The 25213-nt window shown below is 44.0% G+C and overlaps 1 pseudogene across 1 annotated transcript in view; it reads left to right on the forward strand.

Moving 5' to 3' along the window:
* The window catches only part of LOC311149855 (copine-5-like), a 79410-nt pseudogene that overhangs the window by 19336 nt on the left and 34861 nt on the right, over positions 1-25213 (forward strand). The window contains exons 5-6 of the transcript in view: positions 2155-2208; positions 6163-6224. The product of the transcript in view is annotated as a copine-5-like (transcript). The remainder of the gene's footprint in view (positions 1-2154; positions 2209-6162; positions 6225-25213) is intronic.

The following is a 25213-nucleotide window of genomic DNA, read 5'->3' on the forward strand; positions in this document are numbered from 1 at the left end:
GACGGGATCAGCCAGAGCCTTCCGCCAGCCATGAGTGGCCAGATCCGTCAGCCAGCCATGAGCAGCCAGATCCGTCAGCCAGCCAGGAGCAGCCAGATCCGTCAGCCAGCCATGAGCAGCCAGATCCGTCAGCCAGCCATGAGCAGCCAGATCCGTCAGCCAGCCATGAGCAGCCAGATCCGTCAGCCAGCCATGAGCAGCCAGATCCGTCAGCCAGCCATGAGCAGCCAGATCCGTCAGCCAGCCATGAGCAGCCAGATCCGTCAGCCAGCCATGAGCAGCCAGATCCGTCAGCCAGCCATGAGCCGTCCAGCCGGGATCCGCCAGAGCCGTCCAGCCGGGATCCGCCAGAGCCGTCCAGCCGGGATCCGCCAGAGCCGTCCAGCCGGGATCCGCCAGAGCCGTCCAGCCGGGATCCGCCAGAGCCGTCCAGCCGGGATCCGCCAGAGACGTCCAGCCGGGATCCGCCAGAGCCGTCCAGCCGGGATCCGCCAGCCAGCCGGGATCCGCCAGAGCCGTCCAGCCAGGATCCGCCAGCCAGCCAGGATCCGCCAGCCAGCCAGGATCCGCCAGTTAGTCCGGTGCTGCCCCTTAGTCCGGTGCTGCCCCTTAGTCCGGTGCTGCCTCTTAGTCCGGTGCTGCCCCTTAATCCGGTGGGGTTAATTTGGAGGGTGGTCAGTTGGAGGAGGCTACGAAAGCGGGTAGTGACTATGGTGGGGTGGGGATCACGACCAGAGCCTGAACCACCGCCGAAGAGGTATGCCCACCCAGCCCTCCCTTGGTTAGCCCTAGTTGAGGCGCGGTCGCAGTCCGCGCCTTTAGGGGGGGGTACTGTCACACTCTGGCTCCGGGACTTGTAGTTGAGCCAGGGTGTATTCGTTTTGTTGGGGTTTTGTTTTGGTTAGGTTGGGTTTAGGGTGTGTTCGTTTCGTTGTGTTCTGTTTGGTTGGGTAGTCATGTGGTTGTGTTTCCTTGTTTGTTTTCAATGACTCCCAATCGGAGGTAACGAGTGTCAGCTGTCGGCTCGTTATCTCTGATTGGGAGCCATATTTAAACTGTGTGGTTTCACCTTGTGTTTGTGGGTTTTTGTTCCGTGTTTCAGTCGTTGTACTGTGGACTTCACGAGTCGTCTTTTGTTTTGTATTTTCGGTGCTTTTCAATTAAAGTCATGTTCGTTCAACGCGCTGCGCTTTGGTCTCCTCCTTTCGACGATCGTGACAGTGACAGAGAGGATAGAGGCCTGGGGGAGATCCACAACACTGTGACAGAGTGGAAGGAGGCCTGGGGGAGAACCACAATACTGTGACAGAGAGGAAGGCCTGGGGGAGATCCACAATACTGTGACAGATAGGAAGGAGGCCTGGGGGAGATCCACAACACTGTGACAGAGAGGATAGAGGCCTGGGGGAGATCCACAACACTGTGACAGAGAGGAAGGAGGCCTGGGGGAGAACCACAACACTGTGACAGAGAGGATAGAGGCCTGGGGGAGAGACGAGGGAGAGGAAGGAGAGGGTGGAGACAGGGGAAGGGAAGGCTACCTTTGACTTGATATTCAGCACTTCATGTGTCCATGTGTGGATCCTGTAGAATGAGCACTAGGGATGGTTCACATGACCTCGATCATTTTACTACCAGATCCTGCATCATACACGCCTTCCTGTGGCCTCAGGTCCTGAATACACAATCATGACCTCATGTTATGTTATGTTATAGTCTCTTATCAGCCATCACCTCTCTTCCCCACCCTCATCGGCAGTCAGGTCATTTTCTCGCTGTGTGTGTGTGTGTTTACATACGTATATTGGCATGTGTTGTTCAAAAATACCAACCTCGGTGGGATTCCATTCCATTGTTATGATGTGTGGATACACATGCATGTAATACACCCAGGATAGACCCCAATGAACAGCCTGGAATAACCTGTGCACTACACTAAGCCTAAGGGTCTGATCGATGGTATTTCAGCGTTACCCACTGCAGTTATGGGACTGAGTTTCACATGCCCCGTTACATATACTGTACCTACAGTATGTATGGGGGATGAACATACCTGATGTTCTTTATTGGCCAAGGGGAATGGAGACATTTGATGGGATCATTTTTACATTATATCAATATCAGTATGCTCATGTTGTGCTTGTCGAATCCTAGGTGGTGAACGCCAAGAAGAAGGTAAAGAAGAAGAGATACATCAACTCTGGGACGGTGAGTCTGTCAAAAACTCCAGGTTAAAATCTACATCTCTTCCTGCCTGGTGCAACCGTATATTTCTTCCCCATCATCTCTGTTTGTTGTGTTCATTAATGAGTTTGTAGTAAGAGGATTGTAGAGGTTTAATTTCCTTAGCTAATTGTTTGTTATCTCTTCTGAATCCTAGACAAGATAGGATGCTTTGTTTTGTTATGGTCCAGACAATAAACATTAGCCTGGTCCCAGATCTGCATTGATCTGCTGTCTTGCTAAACTCCAACGGTCATTGCGATGTTTGGCATGCAATACTAAACACAAACAGATCTGGGACCAGGTTAAATTAAGATCACTAGAAGAGAAATAAGTTGTAATGGCCTCAAACAACGTTAACCGGTGAGAGTCTATAGAGATGATAACTGTCCTATCAGTGACTGAGTGGCTGCTTCTTCACTCCTCCTCCACATGTCCTGTTGTCCTATCAGTGACTGAGTGGCTGCTTCTTCACTCTTCCTCCACGTCCTGTTGTCCTATCAGTGACTGAGTGGCTGCTTCTTCATTCCTCCTCCACATGTCCTGTTGTCCTATCAGTGACTGAGTGGCTGCTTCTTCACTCCTCCTCCACATGTCCTGTTGTCCTATCAGTGACTGAGTGGCTGCTTCTTCACTCCTCCTCCACATGTCCTGTTGTCCTATCAGTGACTGAGTGGCTGCTTCTTCACTCCTCCTCCACATGTCCTGTTGTCCTATCAGTGACTGAGTGACTGCTTCTTCACTCCTCCTCCACATGTCCTGTTGTCCTATCAGTGACTGAGTGGCTGCTTCTTCACTCCTCCTCCACATGTCCTGTTGTCCTATCAGTGACTGAGTGGCTGCTTCTTCACTCCTCCTCCACATGTCCTGTGTCCTATCAGTGACTGAGTGGCTGCCATGCCCAGCCAGTGGCTGATGTTTAGGAGACAATCAGTGCATTGTTATTATTGCCTGGGCACACACACACACACACACACACACACAGTTTGGGATGCAGAGCCTCAATATGATGACTGTGGCTAGATCATTAAAATCACAGAGCAAGTCATCCATCATGTTGCTCTCATCATAACTCAGTGAGATGGATGTGTGTGTGTGTGTGTGTGTGTGTGTGTGTGTGTGTGTGTGTGTGTGTGTGTGTGTGTGTGTGTGTGTGTGTGTGTGTGTGTGTGTGTGTGTGTGTGTGAGAGAGAGCCCTATAACAGAGAACAAACAGCAAAAATATATACATGATCAAATGCAAATCTTAGAATCAACTATTAAAGACTACCAGAACCCACTGGATTCTCCAATTACATTGAATGAACTACAGGACAAAATACAAACCCTCCAACCCAAAAAGTCCTGTGGTGTTGATGGTATCCTCAATGAAATGATAAAATACACAGACCACAAATTTCAATTAGCTATACTTAAACTCTTTAACATCATCCTTAGCTCTGGCATCTTCCCCAATATCTGGAACCAAGGACTGATCACCCCAATCCACAAAAGTGGAGACAAATTTGACCCCAATAACTACCGTGGGATATGCGTCAACAGCAACCTTGGGAAAATCCTCTGCATTATCATTAACAGCAGACTAGTTCATTTCCTCAGTGAAAACAATGTACTGAGCAAATGTCAAATTGGCTTTTTACCAAATTACCGTACGACAGACCACGTATTCACCCTGCACACCCTAATTGACAAACAAACAAAACAAAACAAAGGCAAAGTCTTCTCATGCTTTGTTGATTTCAAAAAAGCTTTTGACTCAATTTGGCATGAGGGTCTGCTGTACAAATTGATGGAAAGTGGGGTTGGGGGAAAAACATACGACATTATAAAATCCATGTACACAAACAACAAGTGTGCGGTTAAAATTGGCAAAAAACACACACATTTCTTTCCACAGGGCCGTGGGGTGAGACAGGGATGCAGTTTAAGCCCCACCCTCTTCAACATATATATCAACGAATTGGCGAGGGCACTAGAACAGTCTGCAGCACCCGGCCTCACCCTACTAGAATCTGAAGTCAAATGTCTTCTGTTTGCTGACGATCTGGTGCTTCTGTCACCAACCAAGGAGGGCCTACAGCAGCACCTAGATCTTCTGCACAGATTCTGTCAGACCTGGGCCCTGACAGTAAATCTCAGTAAGACAAAAATAATGGTGTTCCAAAAAAGGTCCAGTTGCCAGGACCACAAATACAAATTCCATCTAGACACCGTTGCCCTAGAGCACACAAAAAACTATACATACCTCGGCCTAAACATCAGCGCCACAGGTAACTTCCACAAAGCTGTGAACGATCTGAGAGACAAGGCAAGAAGGGCCTTCTATGCCATCAAAAGGAACATAAAATTTGACATACCAATTAGGATCTGGCTAAAAATACTTGAATCAGTTATAGAACCCATTGCCCTTTATGGTTCTGAGGTCTGGGGTCCGCTCACCAACCAAGAATTCACAAAATGGGACAAACACCAAATTGAGACTCTGCATGCAGAATTCTGCAAAAACATCCTCCGTGTACAACGTAAAACACCAAATAATGCATGCAGAGCAGAATTAGGCCAATACCCGCTAATTATCAAAATCCAGAAAAGAGCCGTTAAATTCTATAACCACTTAAAAGGAAGCGATTCCCAAACCTTCCATAACAAAGCCATCACCTACAGAGAGATGAACTTGGAGAAGAGTCCCCTAAGTAAGCTTGTCCTGGGGCTCTGTTCACAAACACAAACAGACCCCACACAGCCCCAGGACAACAACAACAACAACACAATTAGACCCAACCAAATCATGAGAAAACAAAAATAGAATTACTTGACACATTGGAAAGAACAAACAAAAAAACAGAGCAAACTAGAATGCTATTTGGCCCTAAACAAAGAGTACACAGTGGCAGAATACCTGACCACTGTGACTGACCCAAACTTAAGGAAAGCTTTGACTATGTACAGACTCAGTGAGCATAGCCTTGCTATTGAGAAAGGACGCCGTAGGCAGACCTGGCTCTCAAGAGAAGACAGGCTATGTGCACACTGCCCACAAAATGAGGTGGAAACTGAGCTGCACTTCCTAACCTCCTGCCAAATGTATGACCATATTAGAGACACATATTTCCCTCAGATTACAGCAATCCACAAAGAATTCGAAAACAAATCCAATTTTGATAAACTCCCTTATCTACTGGGTGAAAAACCACAGTGTGCCATCACAGCTGCAAGATTTGTGACCTGTTGCCACAAGAAAAGGGCAACCAGTGAAGAACAAACACCATTGTAAATACAACCCATATTTATGTTTATTTATTTTCCCATTTGTACTTTAACTATTTGCACATTGTTACAACACTGTATATATACATAATATGACATTTGAAATGTCTTTATTCTTTTGAAACTTCTGAGTGTAATGTTTACTGTTAATATTTATTGTTTATTTCACTTTTGTTTACTATCTACTTCACTTGCTTTGGCAATGTTAACACATGTTTCCCATGCCAATAAAGCCCTTAAATTGAATTGAATTGAATTGAGAGAGAGACGGTTCTTCTCCCTGTGACAGCAATATTAATATGCAGCTCTGATATCAAACAAACTAATTCTACCTAGATGAATCACTCCTGGGTGGCAGTTGGTTGGTTAGCCCTCGGGCCCTGGGGCTAACGATTAATGTGTTTAATATTTCAATTGGTAAATTGGGTTTGTGTTGATTACGGATGTGGATGGTGCTTATTATTAAATTGGTAAATAAATTGTATTGGTGTTGATTACCTAAGTGGGTAAGCGACCTTTTAGAATAGAAAACTGGTTTGAATGTATTTTTACCCAGGTGACACTGTTGTTGTGAACAGATGTTTAAATTGGTAAATAAATAATGTTTATGTTGATTGCCTAAGTGGTGAATATAACCATTTGGTAACTGTTTTGAATGTCATCTTTACCCAGGTAACTCTGCTGTCGTTCACGGTGGAGTCAGAACACACGTTCCTGGACTACATCAAAGGAGGGTGAGTTGGTTCAAAAGTCTACATTACAGTATTTCAAAATACAGAAACATGGCAACATTTGAAACTAGCCCTCAATACATATGGAAATGTCTGCTCTACCCAAAAATACAACCAAATAATTGCAGCATTACCGCAAAAATGGAAGAGGAAAGTGGAAGGGGGAAAAAGTAACTTGTCTGTTGGCCTTGCATTAAAGAACATAATTGGTTAAAGAAAACTGTGATAAATAAAACAGTATACCAGTTTCATTCAAGGACCAAAGGATTGACAGCCGTCCCTAATACATTGCGGCTCCCGAGTGGCGCAGCAGTCTAAGGCACTGCATCTCAGTGCTTGAACCACACCCTGGTTCGATTCCAGGCTGTATCACAACCGGCTGTGATTGGGAGTCCCATAGAGTGGCGTACCGATCCCATGGCATAGTGTTTATGAACTGATACGCAAAACGACACCGGATTCAAAACTTCAAATTTTTCCATTTAAATTATTATATAAAGTTCTTGCTACCAATAGAATGTTATTTATATGGGGAATACAATCTTCCCAGCTCTGCAGATTTTGCTGCGAAGAGACAGAATATTTAGATCATTTGTTTTGGTACTGTCCATTTGTAGCTTGTTTTTGGACACAGGTCCAGGAATGGCTGAAGGATTGCAATATTTACCTGGAGCTAACCCTGCAGATAGCATTACTGGGTGATCTGAAAAGTCATAGTCAATCAATCAATAAAATAATAATACTTTTAGCAAAAAAAATTATTTACAATCTGTAGAAACAATGAGAATAGAAAGGTTCAGAACTTTTGTAAAACATCACAATACTGTTGAAAAATATATGGCAAACAGAAATCCAATATGGATGGTGTTAAGAGATAGATGGGTGGTGTTGAATGGAGTTGAAGGATGGGACTAATAACAACTAACAACAAATAATAACAACAAGATAACTAATAATGTAAGCATACTGTGTCCATAATAAGTATATAGATTATAGGTTGAGAGCTTTTGTGAAAGAGCACAGTTAGAAAGATATGGCATATAGAAGCAAACCGGATGGACATCATGAAAATGATTGGAGAGGTTGAGGGTAGAGGAGGTTCAGGAGTAAAAACAAACAAAATAGAATTATTGTAAAATTGACTGTGTCCATAAAATGTATATAGTATGTATAAGCTGGAAGTAGAGGCCTAAGCATTGTTGTTCACTAGTTTACTCCAATTAGGGAAGGGGTGGTGGGGTTGGAAAGTAATAAAGGGAAATATACCCCCTAAGAAATATATTTAAAAAAATTAAATAATAATAAAGGTTTGTGGAATCTCCTATTCACTTCATGTTGCATCTGACAGATCTGAGAAAAACTATTTAGTTAGGGGAGATGAGATATACTGTATATCTTGTGAAAATGTACTGTAGACACAAGCAGGCAGGGTTATTGAACTATTTGTTTTAATAGTTTTTTAGGGAATACAACATAGAAGAGACAAGACAAACAAAACATGACAGATGTGGTGGTGGGTGGGAGTTGTATCATCACATTGCATAGTCACCTTGTAAAATCAAATTATAACAATAACAACAATAATAATAATAATAATATTAATAACAATAACTGTAATATTAACAACAACAATAATAATAACAACAATAACAACTGGAATAATAACAAGTCTAATAATAATAACAACAATAACAACTGCAATAATAATAACAAGAATAATAATAACAACAATAGCAACTGTAATAATAATAACAACAATAACAACAATAATAATAACAACAGTAATCATAATAATAATAACAACAACAACTGTAATAATAACAACAACAATACTATTAATAATATTAACAACAATAACAACTGTAATAATAACAACAACAACACTAATAATAATAATAACAACAACAATAATAATAACAACAACAACTGCAATAATAAAAACAACAATAATATTAATAATAATAACATCAATAACAAATGTAATAATAATAATAACAATAATAATAATAACAACAACAACTGTAATAATAACAACTGAAATAATAACAACAATAATATTAATAATAACAACAACAATAACAAATGTAATAATAACAACAAGAGAGGAGAGCACAGAGAGGAGAGCACAGAGGGGAGAACACAGAGGGCAGAGCACAGAGGGCAGAGCACAGAGGGCAGAGCACAGAGAGGAGAGCACAGAGGGCAGAGCACAGAGGGCAGAGCACAGAGAGGAGAGCACAGAGAGGAGAGCACAGAGGGGAGAGCACAGAGGGGAGAGCACAGAGGGGAGAGCACAGAGGGGAGAGCAGCCTCTCCACCTCCACTCAACACCCACAAATGATTGTGATTAGTTATTAACGTTATAGCTAGCACCACTCAAAGGTCACACCTGCTCCTTACACCTAGCTGCTGTTAGATTCACATAAAGCAGCCAGTGACATGAGGTTGCAATGTTAATGCAGTAGCTTGTTTCAGCAAGGGGCAACAACGTTTAATCACGTTGTTAAGACTCCATGTTATCGCAGAAACAGACTCAACCTCACAAATGCCCGGCCTTCCCGTCTTCAATCAGCTGTTAATTCCCCAAATGATTTTTTACGGTTATGACGATCATTTTATTTTCATGATAGTCCATAACCGTCAGTTACAGGGTTATACGGTATTAGTGCCAGCCCTACCTACAGCACAGACTTCCGCCCATCAGATGTGTCAGTAACTCCTTCCCTGACTGGCTGCTTGGGGTGGTGGGCTGACTGGCTGCTTGGGGTGGTGGGCTGGCTGGCTGCTTGGGGCGGTGGGCTGACTGGCTGCTTGGGGCGGTGGGCTGACTGGCTGCTTGGGGCGGTGGGCTGACTGGCTGCTTGGGGCGGTGGGCTGACTGGCTGCTTGGGGTGGTGGGCTGACTGGCTGCTTCGGGTGGTGGGCTGGCTGGCTGCTTGGGGTGGTGGGCTGGCTGGCTGCTTGGGGTGGTGGGCTGACTGGCTGCTTGGGGTGGTGGGCTGACTGGCTGCTTCGGGTGGTGGGCTGGCTGGCTGCTTGGGGTGGTGGGCTGACTGGCTGCTTGGGGCGGTGGGCTGACTGGCTGCTTGGGGTGGTGGGCTGACTGGCTGCTTGGGGCGGTGGGCTGACTGGCTGCTTGGGGTCGTGGGCTGACTGGCTGCTTGGGGTCGTGGGCTGACTGGCTGCTTGGGGTGGTGGGCTGACTGGCTGCTTGGGGTCGTGGGCTGACTGGCTGCTTGGGGTCGTGGGCTGACTGGCTGCTTGGGGTCGTGGGCTGACTGGCTGCTTGGGGCGGTGGGCTGACTGGCTGCTTGGGGTCGTGGGCTGACTGGCTGCTTGGGGCGGTGGGCTGACTGGCTGCTTGGGGTCGTGGGCTGACTGGCTGCTTGGGGCGGTGGGCTGACTGGCTGCTTGGGGTGGTGGGCTGGCTGGCTGCTTGGGGTGGTGGGCTGACTGGCTGCTTGGGGCGGTAGGCTGACTGGCTGCTTGGGGTGGTGGGCTGACTGGCTGCTTGGGGTGGTGGGCTGACTGGCTGCTTCGGGTGGTGGGCTGGCTGGCTGCTTGGGGTGGTGGGCTGACTGGCTGCTTGGGGCGGTGGGCTGACTGGCTGCTTGGGGTGGTGGGCTGACTGGCTGCTTGGGGCGGTGGGCTGACTGGCTGCTTGGGGTCGTGGGCTGACTGGCTGCTTGGGGTCGTGGGCTGACTGGCTGCTTGGGGTGGTGGGCTGACTGGCTGCTTGGGGTCGTGGGCTGACTGGCTGCTTGGGGTCGTGGGCTGACTGGCTGCTTGGGGTCGTGGGCTGACTGGCTGCTTGGGGCGGTGGGCTGACTGGCTGCTTGGGGTCGTGGGCTGACTGGCTGCTTGGGGCGGTGGGCTGACTGGCTGCTTGGGGTCGTGGGCTGACTGGCTGCTTGGGGCGGTGGGCTGACTGGCTGCTTGGGGTGGTGGGCTGGCTGGCTGCTTGGGGTGGTGGGCTGACTGGCTGCTTGGGGCGGTAGGCTGACTGGCTGCTTGACTAGTCAGTAGCCCCTTCCCTGCTTGGGACTAGTCAGTAGCCCCTTCCCTCTCCCTTCCTGCTATGTTGTTGGTTTAGTCAGCACATCTGATGGGGGGAAGTCTGTGCTATAGGTAGGGCTGGCACAATGACTGTATAACCGTGTAACCGATGGTTGTGGATGAAGACCGTCATGAAAATAATATAACAATCATAACCGTAAAAACGAAAGAACTGCTGACTGATGACAGGACAGCCGGGCATTTGTGCAGTTGAGTCTGTTTCTGTGGTAACATGGACTCTTAACAATGTGATGAAACTTTCTTGTCCCCTTGCTGAAACAAGCAAGGTGCTGTAGCAAACGATGAATAGAATGGGCTTGGAACCTCTAACCCTGGCAATTTGACAGGTAAACTCATTGGTACACTCGCAATGGCTGCCTGGTATTGTGATGCAATAATTTCCATGGTAATGTAGAACGTTCATTCAAATTATGCTAACTGATGTGGCTCATGCAATGGAATGTATTTTTTGTAATGTCAGTTGAGTTTAATCAACAAATCACAGCACATATTGATGGGTACACTTCCTGCTTTTAATTCCTTATTTTACTTCCTGTTTTTACTTCCTGCTTTTACTTCCTGCTTTGCTCCTATGGGTACACTCACAATGGCTACCAGTCCGGTTTCCACTAAATAGCACAGACACAAAGTCAAAATTGGCTATATCGTAAAAGTTCTGGAAAACAAAAATGCATTTTGGTCTTAATTTAAGGTTAGGGTTAGGCATAAGGTAAGCAGTGTGGTCAAGGTTAGGTTTAGGTTTAAAATCACATTTTAAGAAGATAAACTGTAGAAATAGGCGGGGCTATTGTCTTTGTGGCTGTTTTAACTAGTGACAACTTGCCAGTCCACCCATTATGCCATCATTGACTTGAATGGGGACGCCCGTTCTATTCATTCCATTTCTATGGCAGCAGATGCGGTCAGGAGTGGAGGAAACCCGAAAATGTGCATCCCTCCAACAAATGTGCATTCAAATTTTGTTTGTTTTTTTCTTAATTTTTAGAACGAAGACCGCGGTCATTTGGCTTGCCAATTATCATGATCCAACATTTCATGACCGTCACAGCCCTAATTACCATATCTAAAACCACCAGTCTTCCTGTTATTTTTACCATATCTAAAACCATACTGTGGTTTGATTGATGGAATTCTCCATTCCTGGGCAGAGAGAGTCTCTCCCGAAGGAGACAAGGTTATCTGCCTCTTTCTCTCAACCCTAGACAGAACATGTATGAATTAATATGAATGACCATGAAATATGGAGTATGGAGTATGGAGTGTGATGACTGTATAAAATATGAAGTGGGTTTTAGGCCTTTAATGGGAAGCTCCAACCTGTCACGTACTCTATATGAAAACGCTTCCTCCCAGTGGATCTGTGGTAGCTGTCCTGGTTTCAGCCCTGTAGCAGTCCTTGTGCTGCACTGTCAGTACTGGACTGTGTCAGTGTTAGGTTGTTTGGCGACTGTGTCCTAGATCTGTCAGTGACCCTCATGGCCTCTCACTGTCCCACCCACCCACCGTCCATCCATCCATCCATCCATCCATCCATCCATCCATCCATCCACCCATCCACCCATCCATCCATCCATCCATCCATCCATCCATCCATCCATCCATCCATCCATCCACCCATCCACCCATCCACCCATCCATCCATCCATCCATCCATCCATCCATCCATCCATCCATCCATCCATCCATCCATCCATCCATCCACCCATCCACCCATCCACCCATCCATCCATCCATCCATCCATCCATCCATCCATCCATCCATCCATCCATCCACCCATCCACCCATCTATCCACCCATCCATCCACCCACCCATCCATCCATTAAGAAAAGGAGACAGTTTATCACACCATCCCAAACAGGACTTCCCACCACGCTACACTACAAGAAGCAGACTGTTAAAGTGGATGTTGATGACACTGGTTGCATAGGATTCCTTTCAGTCTCCTGTGTGTTTAGCCTCACACAACCACTCACGTACTAACAGGCGACCAAACACATATTGACTTTGATCAATTTGGTATGATTTATGGGCTCTTAGAGGATAAGAAGTGGTTTCTCTTTCCCGGGGACACAGAACCCGTGTGATAGTTCTGGGAGTTTAATTGGTTTTTGATTAATGTTGAAGATATATGTGGATTATAATAGAGGTCATTAGGTCACACACACAGTCGCACTCACACACTGAGACATATATGTCACACACACTTGCGCCAGACGCACACACAAACACACACACACACACACACACACACACACACACACACACACACTCACACACACAAGCACACACACTGCCTCAGAGAGATTCATGCAAGATTTATCATCTTTCATTACCCTTTTATTGAATGTTAACTTAAATCTTTTTAAATTAATTAAATCTCGCCTGGAGGAATGGATTCTTTAAGACTTTTATTGTATTTAAGTCTCTTATTAATGTTTAAATACATGGAGCAAAATATAGCGTGCAGATTAAGTGAAAAGGTGTGATATAGCCTTTTTACCACGGGTTTGATTTTTCATTTTGTTCTTGTTCATGTTGTCAGTGGAAGGGGGATGGAAGTCAATCTACTGTATCCCATGTTGAATGAACACTCTGTGGAAAGGGTTCTACATGGAACCCAAAAGGGTTCTACCTGGAACCAAAGGGGTTCTACCTGGATCCAAAAAGAGTTCTTCAAAGTGTTCTCCAATGGGGACAGTTTTTTTTCTAAGAGTGTAGGGATGAAGCCTAAATGATCCATTCCATGCTATAAACTGGGTTGTTTGGCTCCTGGATGCTGATTGGCTGAAAGATGTGGTATATGAGACAATATACCATGGGTATGATGCAAAACGACTTGTTTACTGTTCTAATTACGTTGGTAACCAGTTTATAATAGCAATAACACACCTTGGGGGTTTGCGTTGCGTCGTGCCTAAGAACAGCCCTTATCCGTGGTTATATTGGCCATATGCCACACACCCCCGGGCCTCATTGCTTAAAGTGGAACTGACAGCGTTTTAACTACTTTGCAGATATGAAACAAACAATCATAATATCAGTCAAAAATGTCAAATTCCCAGTTTATGCTACAAAACCAACTTTATTAGAGGTTTTAAAAATAGGTTATATTTGACTCAACATTCCATGACGTACACTAACGCATTGTTGGCAGAATAGATGGATGCAGTTCGATGCATGAGTAATATAATTCACCAATACAGTTCTTGGTAGTCATAAAAATATTGCTATCAGGTTGTAAATCACAGCTGGCCTGGTACATTGTTTGCTGCCTCCCTTCAGGATGCACTATTTCAGTTTCAATGACTCAATATTTTGGACAAAATCGGACTAATGTAACTAAGGCTAGGAATGTCAATACAATCAAACTAGCAAGGGCAATGATCACAAGTCAGTCATAACGTGGCTAATAGGCTAGCGCATCTATTTATGTAGCAAGCTAAGAACACAGAGCCTAACGTTAGCTAGATAGCTAGCTTGCTAGCTGCTAGGATGATGTCATTCATTGGAGGAGTGGGTGAGTGACTGACATTTTCCCCTAATATCATTTTTAGCTGGATATACAGTGGGGGAAAAAAGTATTTAGTCAGCCACCAATTGTGCAAGTTCTCCCACTCAAAAAGATGAGAGAGGCCTGTAATTTTCATCATAGGTACACGTCAACTATGACAGACAAAATGAGAAAACAAAATCCAGAAAATCACATTGTAGGATTTTTAATGAATTTATTTGCAAATTATGGTGGAAAATAAGTATTTGGTCAATAACAAAAGTTTCTCAATACTTTGTTATATACCCTTTGTTGGCAATGACACAGGTCAAACGTTTTCTGTAAGTCTTCACAAGGTTTTCACACACTGTTGCTGGTATTTTGGCCCATTCCTCCATGCAGATCTCCTCTAGAGCAGTGATGTTTTGGGGCTGTTGCTGGGCAACACGGACTTTCAACTCCCTCCAAAGATTTTCTATGGGGTTGAGATCTGGAGACTGGCTAGGCCACTCCAGGACCTTGAAATGCTTCTTACGAAGCCACTCCTTCGTTGCCCGGGCGGTGTGTTTGGGATCATTGTCATGCTGAAAGACCCAGCCACGTTTCATCTTCAATGCCCTTGCTGGTGGAAGGAGGTTTTCACTCAAAATCTCACGATACATGGCCCCATTCATTCTTTCCTTTACACGGATCAGTCGTCCTGGTCCCTTTGCAGAAAAACAGCCCCAAAGCATGATGTTTCCACCCCCATGCTTCACAGTAGGTATGGTGTTCTTTGGATGCAACTCAGCATTCTTTGTCCTCCAAACACGACGAGTTGAGTTTTTACCAAAAAGTTCTATTTTGGTTTCATCTGACCATATGACATTCTCCCAATCCTCTTCTGGATCATCCAAATGCACTCTAGCAAACTTCAGACGGGCCTGGACATGTACTGGCTTAAGCAGCGGGACACGTCTGGCACTGCAGGATTTGATCCCTGGTGGCGTAGTGTGTTACTGATGGTAGGCTTTGTTACTTTGGTCCCAGCTCTCTGCAGGTCATTCACTAGGTCCCCCCGTGTGGTTCTGGGGTTTTTGCTCACCATTCTTGTGATCATTTTGACCCCACGGGGTGAGATCTTGCGTGGAGCCCCAGATCGAGGGAGATTATCAGTGGTCTTGTATGTCTTCCATTTCCTAATAATTGCTCCCACAGTTGATTTATTCAAACCAAGCTGCTTACCTATTGCAGATTCAGTCTTCCCAGCCTGGTGCAGGTCTACAATTTTGTTTTTGGTGTCCTTTGACAGCTCTTTGGTCTTGGCCATAGTGGAGTTTGGAATTGTGACTGTTTGAGGTTGTGGACAGGTGTCTTTAATACTGATAACAAGTTCAAACAGGTGCCATTAATACAGGTAACGAGTGGAGTACAGAGAAGCCTCTTAAAGAAGAAGTTACAGGTCTGTGAGAGCCAGAAATCTTGCTTGTTTGTAGGTGACCAAATACTTATTTTCCACCATAATTTGCAACTAAATTCATAAAAAATCCTACAATGTGATCTTCTGGAGAAAAAAAATCTCAATTTGTCTGTCATAGTTGACGTGTACCTATGAAAGAGCTGCAAAATCTGGACCCCTACAAATCAGCTGGGCTAGACAATCTGGACCCTTTCTTTCTAAAACTAGCCGCCGAAATTGTCGCAAACCCTATTACTAGTCTGTTCAACCTCTCTTTCATAACGTCTGAGATCCCCAGAGATTGGAAAGCTGCCGCGGTCATCCCCCTCTTCAAAGGGGGTGACACTCTAGATCCAAACTGCTACAGACCTATATCCATCTTGCCCTGCCTTTCGAAAGTATTTGAAAGCCAAGTTAACAAACAGATCACCGACCATTTCGAATACCACGTACCTTCTCCGCTATGCAATCCGGTTTCCGAGCTGGTCATGGGTGCACTTCAGCCACGCTCAAGGTCCAAACGATATTGTAACCGCGATTGATAATAGACAGTACTGTGCAGCTGTCTTCATCGACCTGGCCAAGGCTTTCGACTCTGTCAACCACCGCATTCTTATTGGCAGACTAAATAGCCTTGGTTTCTCAAATGACTGCCTCGCCTGGTTCACCAACTACTTCTCAGATAGAGTTCAGTGTGTCAAATCGGAGGGCCTGTTGTCTGGACCTATGGCAGTCTCTATGGGGGTGCCACAGGGTTCAATTCTTGGGCAGACACTTTTCTCCGTGTATATCAATGATGTCGCTCTTGCTGCTGGTGACTCTCAGATCCACCTCTACGCAGACGATACCATTTTGTATACATCTGGCCCTTCATTGGACACTGTGTTAACAAACCTCCAAACGAGCTTCAATGCCATACAACACTCCTTCAGTAGCCTCCAACTGCTCTTAAACACTAGTAAAACTAAATGCATGCTTTTCAATCGAACGCTGCTGGCACCCGCCCACCCGACTAGAATCACCACTCTTGACGGGTCTGACCTAGAGTATGTGGACAACTACAAATACCTAGGTGTCTGGTTAGACTGTAAACTCTCCTTCCAGACTCACATAAAGAATCTCCAATCCAAAGTTAAATCTAGAATCGGCTTCCTATTTCGCAACAAAGCCTCCTTCACTCATGCTGCCAAACATGCCCTCGTAAAACTGACTATCCTACCGATCCTTGACTTCGGCGATGTCATTTACAAAATAGCCTCCAACACTCTACTCAGCAAATTGGATGTAGTCTATCACAGTGCCATCCGTTTTGTCTCCAAAGCCCCATACGCTACCCACCACTGTGACCTGTACGCTCTTGTTGGCTGGTCCTCACTACATGTTCGTCGTCAAACCCACTGGCTCCAGGCCATCTATAAATCACTGCTAGGCAAATCCCCGCCTTATCTTAGCTCATTGGTCACCATAGCAGCACCCACCCGTAGTCTGCGCTCCAGCAGGTATATCTCACTGGTCATTCCCAAAGCCAACACCTCCTTTGGCCGCCATTCCTTCCAGTTCTCTGCTGCCAATGACTGGAACGAATTGCAAAAATCTCTGAAGCTGGAGACTCTTATCTCCCTCACTAACTTTAAGCATCAGTTGTCAGAGCACCTTACCGATCACTGCACCTGTACACAGCCCATCTGAAATTAGCCCACCCAACTACCTCATCCCTATATTGTTATTTATTTTGCTCTTTTGCACCCCAGTATCTCTATTTGCACATAATCTCTTGCACATCTAGCATTCCAGTGTTAATACTATTGTAATTATTTTGCACTATAGCCTATTTATTGCCTTACCTCCATAACTTGCTACATTTGCACACACTGTATATATATTTTCTGTTGTATTTTTGACTTTATGTTTTTTACCCCATATGTAACTCTGTGTTGTTTTTATCGCACTGCTTTGCTTTATCTTGGCCAGGTCGCAGTTGTAAATGAGAACTTGTTCTCAACTGGCTTACCTGGTTAAATAAAGGTGAAAAAAAAAAAAAAAAAAATGATGAAAATTACAGGCCTCTCTCATCTTTTTAAGTGGGAGAACTTGCACAATTGGTGGCTGACTAAATACTTTTTTTCCCCACTGTACACAACTAGAGATGTAGGTGTAATTTGGTTAGCTAGCAAGAAATGTGAATAGTTTTGCAAGCTAGCTAGCTAGCTATGCTGTACTTTGATGACTGTTAATCCAGTTAGAATATCTCTTGCATTCGCAAATTCACTCTGGGTATCTACTCCTATTTCAGATCACTCTCGTCTGAGTGTGCCAGAGTGCAGAATAACTGTTGAACTTACGAACGCGCAACACCCATTGAATATGACCGGTGTCAGTAAACATAGGCAAAAAAAGCAATAGTTAGTCACGAACCCTGTAGATAACATGTAAACGGCCTAACCAGCTCTGCTACGGCGAGTCAAATGGTCAGAGTGAGGTGTTCTCTCATTTGTTTCTGGAAGTAGCTAGCTAGCAAGCTAGCCAACTTTAGCCAGTTAGCTTGGGTGCTTGGTTAGGACAAGCATGCATTGGCATGCTACAAAAGGACGAGTAGGCAACAATTCCCCATCGTTTATCAGTGCAATTTTGATGGCCAACCAACAGAAAAAAATTGAGAGGGTTTATCTAATGTTCCTTGGTTAGATTTTAGCTCATCTTGCACTTGCTAGCATTAGTTGTTGCTCTTTTGTTGTTGATGTGCACAATATATAACCTACCTTTTCATGGTTGTTTGATCAATAGGACTGTAAAGTTCACAAATATAAGAGGACTCCCGTGGTATTTACATATTTGCAGATATCCATTCAGGTGGCTTTAGGCGAATCCGTTCTAATGATCTAAAGTCGCGCTGTTGCCTGTAAACACACAGTCCAGTTCAAAGTCAATGATGGCAGGCCCGTGTGGCAAATGTCTTGTTTGCATAAAGGCCTACAGCTATGGCGCACCGGTCTGCGTAGACTCCGGTCCTGGATGAGACCGATATTGTTATTAGGTTTTATTTACTGCAGTGTCTATTAATTGTCCAAACATACGGCCGCTTTCCCACTCTATATTGCTATAGAATTTTCACAAACGCCTTGGTATCCGTAATTCCCAAACATTCTACGAATTTATGAAAATGTGAAAAAGACCATAACTAAGTGCTCGCTTGTCAGAATGTGTTTTTTAAAAGTGTCATATTCATCCTGGGGGTGTATATGAACAGATTTTAATAAGATTTCATGTTGCTAAAATGCTTTCAGTTCCACTTTAATTGAATAAACACATGCTGGGGATGAAGCCTAAATACAAATGATTTGTTATTTGATAACAGAGTATTATATGAAAATACAGGGTTGTAGAATGATATCACACAATGATTGACACTGTTTTGCTCTGCAATTGTGTTATGTGTGTAGGTGGACTGTGCATGTGCTGTCTTGTATAGGGGTTTATTATACATTGGTTTTGGGCACCCAGAGAGCGATAGAGGGAAAGAGAGAGAGAGGATGTTCAAATGTTGTAAATTGCGTGATTAACACCTAACTGTTCTATATCTGTTCCTCCGGGTCCTTTGCTGTTGCATGAGCATACTTTACACCATTGGCCCTGTTTAGCCTAGAAGTTGACACAGAAGCAAGAACAGCAATTCAGTTCTATGAAGAGTGTGTGAGATTGCTGGAGTTTACTCTAGTCCAGGGAATTGGTATACCAATAAACTTTTTTGGGCAGTTGAAAGCATCAATCTGAATTTTTAATCAAATCAAAATCAAATCAAATTTGATTTGCCACATGCGCCGAATACAACAGCCTTACAGTGAAATTCTTACTTACAAGCCCTTAGCCAACAAAGCAGCAAAAATAAAAATAGCAAATAATTAAAGAGTAGCAGTAAAATAAAAGAACAGTAGGGAGGCTATATACAGGGGGTACTGGTACAGAGTCAATGTGCGGGGGCACCGGTTAGTCGAGGTAATTGAGGTAATATGTACATGTGGGTAGAGTTAAAGTGACTATGCATCGATAATAAACAGAGTAGCAGCAGTGCAAAAGAGGGGGTGTGGTGGGGGGGCAATGCAAATAGTCCGGGTAGCCATGATTAGCTGTTCAGGAGTCTTATGGCTTGGGGGTAGAAGCTGTTAAGAAGCCTTTTGGACCTAGACTTGGCGCTCCGGTACTGCTTGCCGTGCGGTAGCAGAGAGAACAGTCTATGACTAAGGTGGCTGGAGTCTTTGACAATTTTTAGGGCCTTCCTCTGACCGCCTGGTATAGAGGTCCTGGATGGCAGAAAGCTTGGCCCCCAGTGATGTACTGGGCCATACGCACTACCCTCTGTAGTGCCTTGCGGTCGGAGGCCGAGCAGTTGCCATACCAGGCGGTGATGCAACCAGTCAGGATGCTCTCGATGGTGCAGCTGTAGAACTTTTTGAGGATCCATGCCAAATCTTTTCAGTCTCCTGAGGGGGAATAGGCTTTGTCGTGCCCTCTTCACGACTGTCTTGGTGTGTTTGGACCATGATAGTTTGTTGGTGATGTGGACACCAAGGAACCTGAAGCTCTGTTGATCATCTCAAACTGATAAGAACACATTTTTGGGGAAACAACAGGAAACAATATATTTGAAGATGAAAACAATAGATTGTGAAAAGGAAATGGGAGAGACAAAGACAACCCTAAACATTCAAACAATATTACCAATCTGTGAAGAAGGAGTCTGTAGGAAATTACAACAGGCCAATCAGGGGATAGTCTATACTTTACTAATGGGTTGAATGAGGCCCTAGCCTAGTCAATTCAACTCATGCATCCACCTTTCTTTTTCTGTGAAAGATATCCATATGTCTGAGCTAACTAAGGGAATAAACTGAGTTCCATGGGATAGTATTATACTGGGAAGGCATTGCCATCTGTCAGCTGAACAGCCAGAGCTCTAACTAACTCAATACAGATTAATGAGCTAGGGACTAGGGACTAGGGACTAGGGTGAGCTACTTCCTTTCGGGTAGAAATCAGAAGAGTAACCTGATTAGACCAGACTGAACTCTGTGCACAGTACTAACAATGGTAAGCACAGCGTTCAATCTGGTTTACCAGGCTATATGCGGAGAGCCAATCACTGTTGATCACCATAGAAGAGGCACAAAGCTACAGTAGCTACAGCTGGTCACTCCTGAGTCTCTAAAGTACTAACCCCTTAGGGAATGAATGGGGAAATTAGGTGGGAGTCGTTTTCCCTCGATTTTCAGTTATTTTCCTTTGGTTTCAAGGTCCTTGGTTGTCATCCTTTGCATTTCTCATGAATTACATATGGCTCAGGGCTTTGATAAATGTGTGTGATGCTGTTTGCAGACAATGATTATTAACCAGAATACATAATGCAGGGACAGAGTTACATACTCAGCACTTGCACACACTGCTGAATTTAGATAATGATAATGATGAAGAAGAAGAAGAAGAAGAAGAAGAAGAAGAAGGTGAAATACGTACAGTAGTGAGATACTGAAATTATTAAATCAAATCACTAATCCCCCTGTCTCTCATTATGGACACTTAGTTTCCTGTCAAATCATGACTACTTTCACCTCCCTCGGCTCATTACGTTATAATAAACCTTTTGGGAAATTCATTTTCTACATTTTCCTAGAAGTTTGTGATGCTGTTTGCATATTGCTGACAGCCTAATGGTAATGCATCATTATTCACTGTAGGCAAAATACAATAGGGACAGAGACGACTAGCAAAGGACTGAATTTAAAAATTGATGATGTTAACATTCTACAGTAGTGGGCCTCAGATGGGGTTGAACAGGAAAACAGACCCTGACAGCTTGGAGAGCTGTTAATAAGGGTTTTGTCAGAACATGTTTGTAGTAACTCCTCCTCCCCCATTAACTCCTTCTTCTTCTTCTTCTTCTTCTTCTTCTTCTTCTTCTTCTTCTTCTTCTTCTTCTTCTTCTTCTTCTTCTTCTTCTTCTTCTTCTTCTTCTTCTTCTTCTTCTTCTTCTTCTTCTTCTTCTTCTTCAATTAATGTCTGTCAACTCTCTCTCTCTCTCTGCTTGTTACTGTGCATGACAACCCCATTAGGGAAATGACTGTCTTTATACTGTCTTGCCTCTCAGCTCTCCAAGTCTTTATATAGATCTAGTTTGACTTGACCAAATCGTTTAAGACTTTATATGATTTTCAGGATATAAGGACTTGCGTCTCTGATTATGTCCATCTGAACTGACCAGAGACCTAAATAACAGTTATTTACCATGATGCCTACTGAGAATGTGCCCTCCACAGACAGGCTGCCCATCTTAATCTTTTATTTTTTATTGGCCAGTCTGAGATATGGCTTTTTCTTTGCAACTCTGCCTAGAAGGTCAGCATCCTGGAGTCGCCTCTTCACTGTTGACGTTGAGACTGGTGTTTTGCGGGTACTATTTCATGAAGCTGCCAGTTGAGGACCTGTGAGGTGCCTGTTTCTCAAACTAGACACTCTAATGTGTTTGTCCTCTTGCTCAGTTGTGCACCAGGGCCTCCCACTCCTCTTTCTATTCTGGTTAGAGCCAGTTTGCGCTGTTCTGTGTAGCGAGTAGTACACAGCGTTGTATGAGATCTTCAGTTTCTTGGCAATTTCTCGCATGGAATAGCCTTCATTTCTCAGAACAAGAATATACTGACAAGTTTCAGAAGAAAGTTTTTATATTTTTTAATTATTATTATTATATATATATATATATATATATATATATATATATATATTTTTTTTTTGGGGGGGGGGGTAGATCAGCTTAATATTGCAGATAGATTGTAACTTCCATCAATGTAATTGTCTGCATCACTTCCAATCTCCCATGTTTTTTATATATATACATATACATATATACATACAGTGGGGAAAAAAAGTATTTAGTCAGCCACCAATTGTGCAAGTTCTCCCACTTAAAAAGATGAGAGAGGCCTGTAATTTTCATCATAGGTACACGTCAACTATGACAGACAAATTGAGAAAAAAAAATCCAGAAAATCACATTGTAGGATTTTTTGTGAATTTATTTGCAAATTATGGTGGAAAATAAGTATTTGGTCACCTACAAACAAGCAAGATTTCTGGCTCTCACAGACCTGTAACTTCTTCTTTAAGAGGCTCCTCTGTCCTCCACTCGTTACCTGTATTAATGGCACCTGTTTGAACTTGTTATCAGTATAAAAGACACCTGTCCACAACCTCAAACAGTCACACTCCAAACTCCACTATGGCCAAGACCAAAGAGCTGTCAAAGGACACCAGAAACAAAATTGTAGACCTGCACCAGGCTGGGAAGACTTAATCTGCAATAGGTAAGCAGCTTGGTTTGAAGAAATCAACAGTGGGAGCAATTATTAGGAAATGGAAGACATACAAGACCACTGATAATCTCCCTCGATCTGGGGCTCCACACAAGATCTCACCCCGTGGGGTCAAAATGATCACAAGAACGGTGAGCAAAAATCCCAGAACCACACGGGGGGACCTAGTGAATGACCTGCAGAGAGCTGGGACCAAAGTAACAAAGCCTATCATCAGTAACACACTACGCCGCCAGGGACTCAAATCCTGCAGTGCCAGATGTGTCCCCCTGCTTAAGCCAGTACATGTCCAGGCCCGTCTGAAGTTTGCTAGAGTGCATTTGGATGATCCAGAAGAGGATTGGGAGAATGTCATATGGTCAGATGAAACCAAAATAGAACTTTTTGGTAAAAACTCAACTCGTCGTGTTTGGAGGACAAAGAATGCTGAGTTGCATCCAAAGAACACCATACCTACTGTGAAGCATGGGGGTGGAAACATCATGCTTTGGGGCTGTTTTTCTGCAAAGGGACCAGGACGACTGATCCGTGTAAAGGAAAGAATGAATGGGGCCATGTATCGTGAGATTTTGAGTGAAAACCTCCTTCCATCAGCAAGGGCACTGAAGATGAAACGTGGCTGGGTCTTTCAGCATGACAATGATCCCAAACACACCGCCCGGGCAACGAAGGAGTGGCTTCGTAAGAAGCATTTCAAGGTCCTGGAGTGGCCTAGCCAGTCTCCAGATCTCAACCCCATAGAAAATCTTTGGAGGGAGTTGAAAGTCCGTGTTGCCCAGCGACAGCCCCAAAACATCACTGCTCTAGAGGAGATCTGCATGGAGGAATGGGCCAAAATACCAGCAACAGTGTGTGAAAACCTTGTGAAGACTTACAGAAAACGTTTGACCTGTGTCATTGCCAACAAAGGGTATATAACAAAGTATTGAGAAACTTTTGTTATTGACCAAATACTTATTTTCCACCATGATTTGCAAATAAATTCATAAAAAATCCTACAATGTGATTTTCTGGATTTTGTTTCTCATTTTGTCTGTCATAGTTGACGTGTACCTATGATGAAAATTACAGGCCTCTCTCATCTTTTTAAGTGGGAGAACTTGCACAATTGGTGGCTGAATAAATATTTTTTTCCCCCACTGTACATATATATATATATATATACAGATATATATACATACATACATACATACATACATACATACATACATACATACATACATACATACATACATACATACATACATACATACATACATACATACATACATACATACATACACACACAGTGGGGGAAAAAAGTATTTAGTCAGCCACCAATTGTGCAAGTTCTCCCACTTAAAAAGATGAGAGAGGCCTGTAATTTTCATCATAGGTACACGTCAACTATGACAGACAAAATGAGGGAAAAAAATCCAGAAAATCACATTGTAGTATTTTTAATGAATTTATTTGCAAATTATGGTGGAAAATAAGTATTTGGTCAATAACAAAAGTTTCTCAATACTTTGTTATATACCCTTTGTTGGCAATGACACAGGTCAAACGTTTTCTGTAAGTCTTCACAAGGTTTTCAAACACTGTTGCTGGTATTTTGGCCCATTCCTCCATGCAGATCTCCTCTAGAGCAGTGATGTTTTGGGGCTGTCGCTGGGCAACACGGACTTTCAACTCCCTCCAAAGATTTTCTATGGGGTTGAGATCTGGAGACTGGCTAGGCCACTCCAGGACCTTGAAATGCTTCTTACGAAGCCACTCCTTCGTTGCCCGGGCGGTGTGTTTGGGATCATTGTCATGCTGAAAGACCCAGCCACGTTTCATCTTCAATGCCCTTGCTGATGGAAGGAGGTTTTCACTCAAAATCTCACGATACATGGCCCCATTCATTCTTTCCTTTACACGGATCAGTCGTCCTGGTCCCTTTGCAGAAAAACAGCCCCAAAGCATGATGTTTCCACCCCCATGCTTCACAGTAGGTATGGTGTTCTTTGGATGCAACTCAGCATTCTTTGTCCTCCAAACACGACGAGTTGAGTTTTTACCAAAAACTTATATTTTGGTTTCATCTGACCATATGACATTCTCCCAATCCTCTTCTGGATCATCCAAATGCACTCTAGCAAACTTCAGACGGGCCTGGACATGTACTGGCTTAAGCAGGGGGACACGTCTGGCACTGCAGGATTTGAGTCCCTGGCGGCGTAGTGTGTTACTGATGGTAGGCTTTGTTACTTTGGTCCCAGCTCTCTGCAGGTCATTCACTAGGTCCCCCCGTGTGGTTCTGGGATTTTTTCTCACCGTTCTTGTGATCATTTTGACCCCACAGGGTGAGATCTTGCGTGGAGCCCCAGATCGAGGGAGATTATCAGTGGTCTTGTATGTCTTCCATTTCCTAATAATTGCTCCCACAGTTGATTTCTTCAAACCAAGCTGCTTACCTATTGCAGATTCAGTCTTCCCAGCCTGGTGCAGGTCTACAATTTTGTTTCTGGTGTCCTTTGACAGCTCTTTGGTCTTGGCCATAGTGGAGTTTGGAGTGTGACTGTTTGAGGTTGTGGACAGGTGTCTTTTATACTGATAACAAGTTCAAACAGGTGCCATTAATACAGGTAACGAGTGGAGGACAG

This window comes from Coregonus lavaretus, assembly GCF_964263955.1.
Source record: "Coregonus lavaretus genome assembly, chromosome: 22".
In the NCBI taxonomy this organism is placed as follows: Eukaryota; Metazoa; Chordata; class Actinopteri; order Salmoniformes; family Salmonidae; genus Coregonus; species Coregonus lavaretus.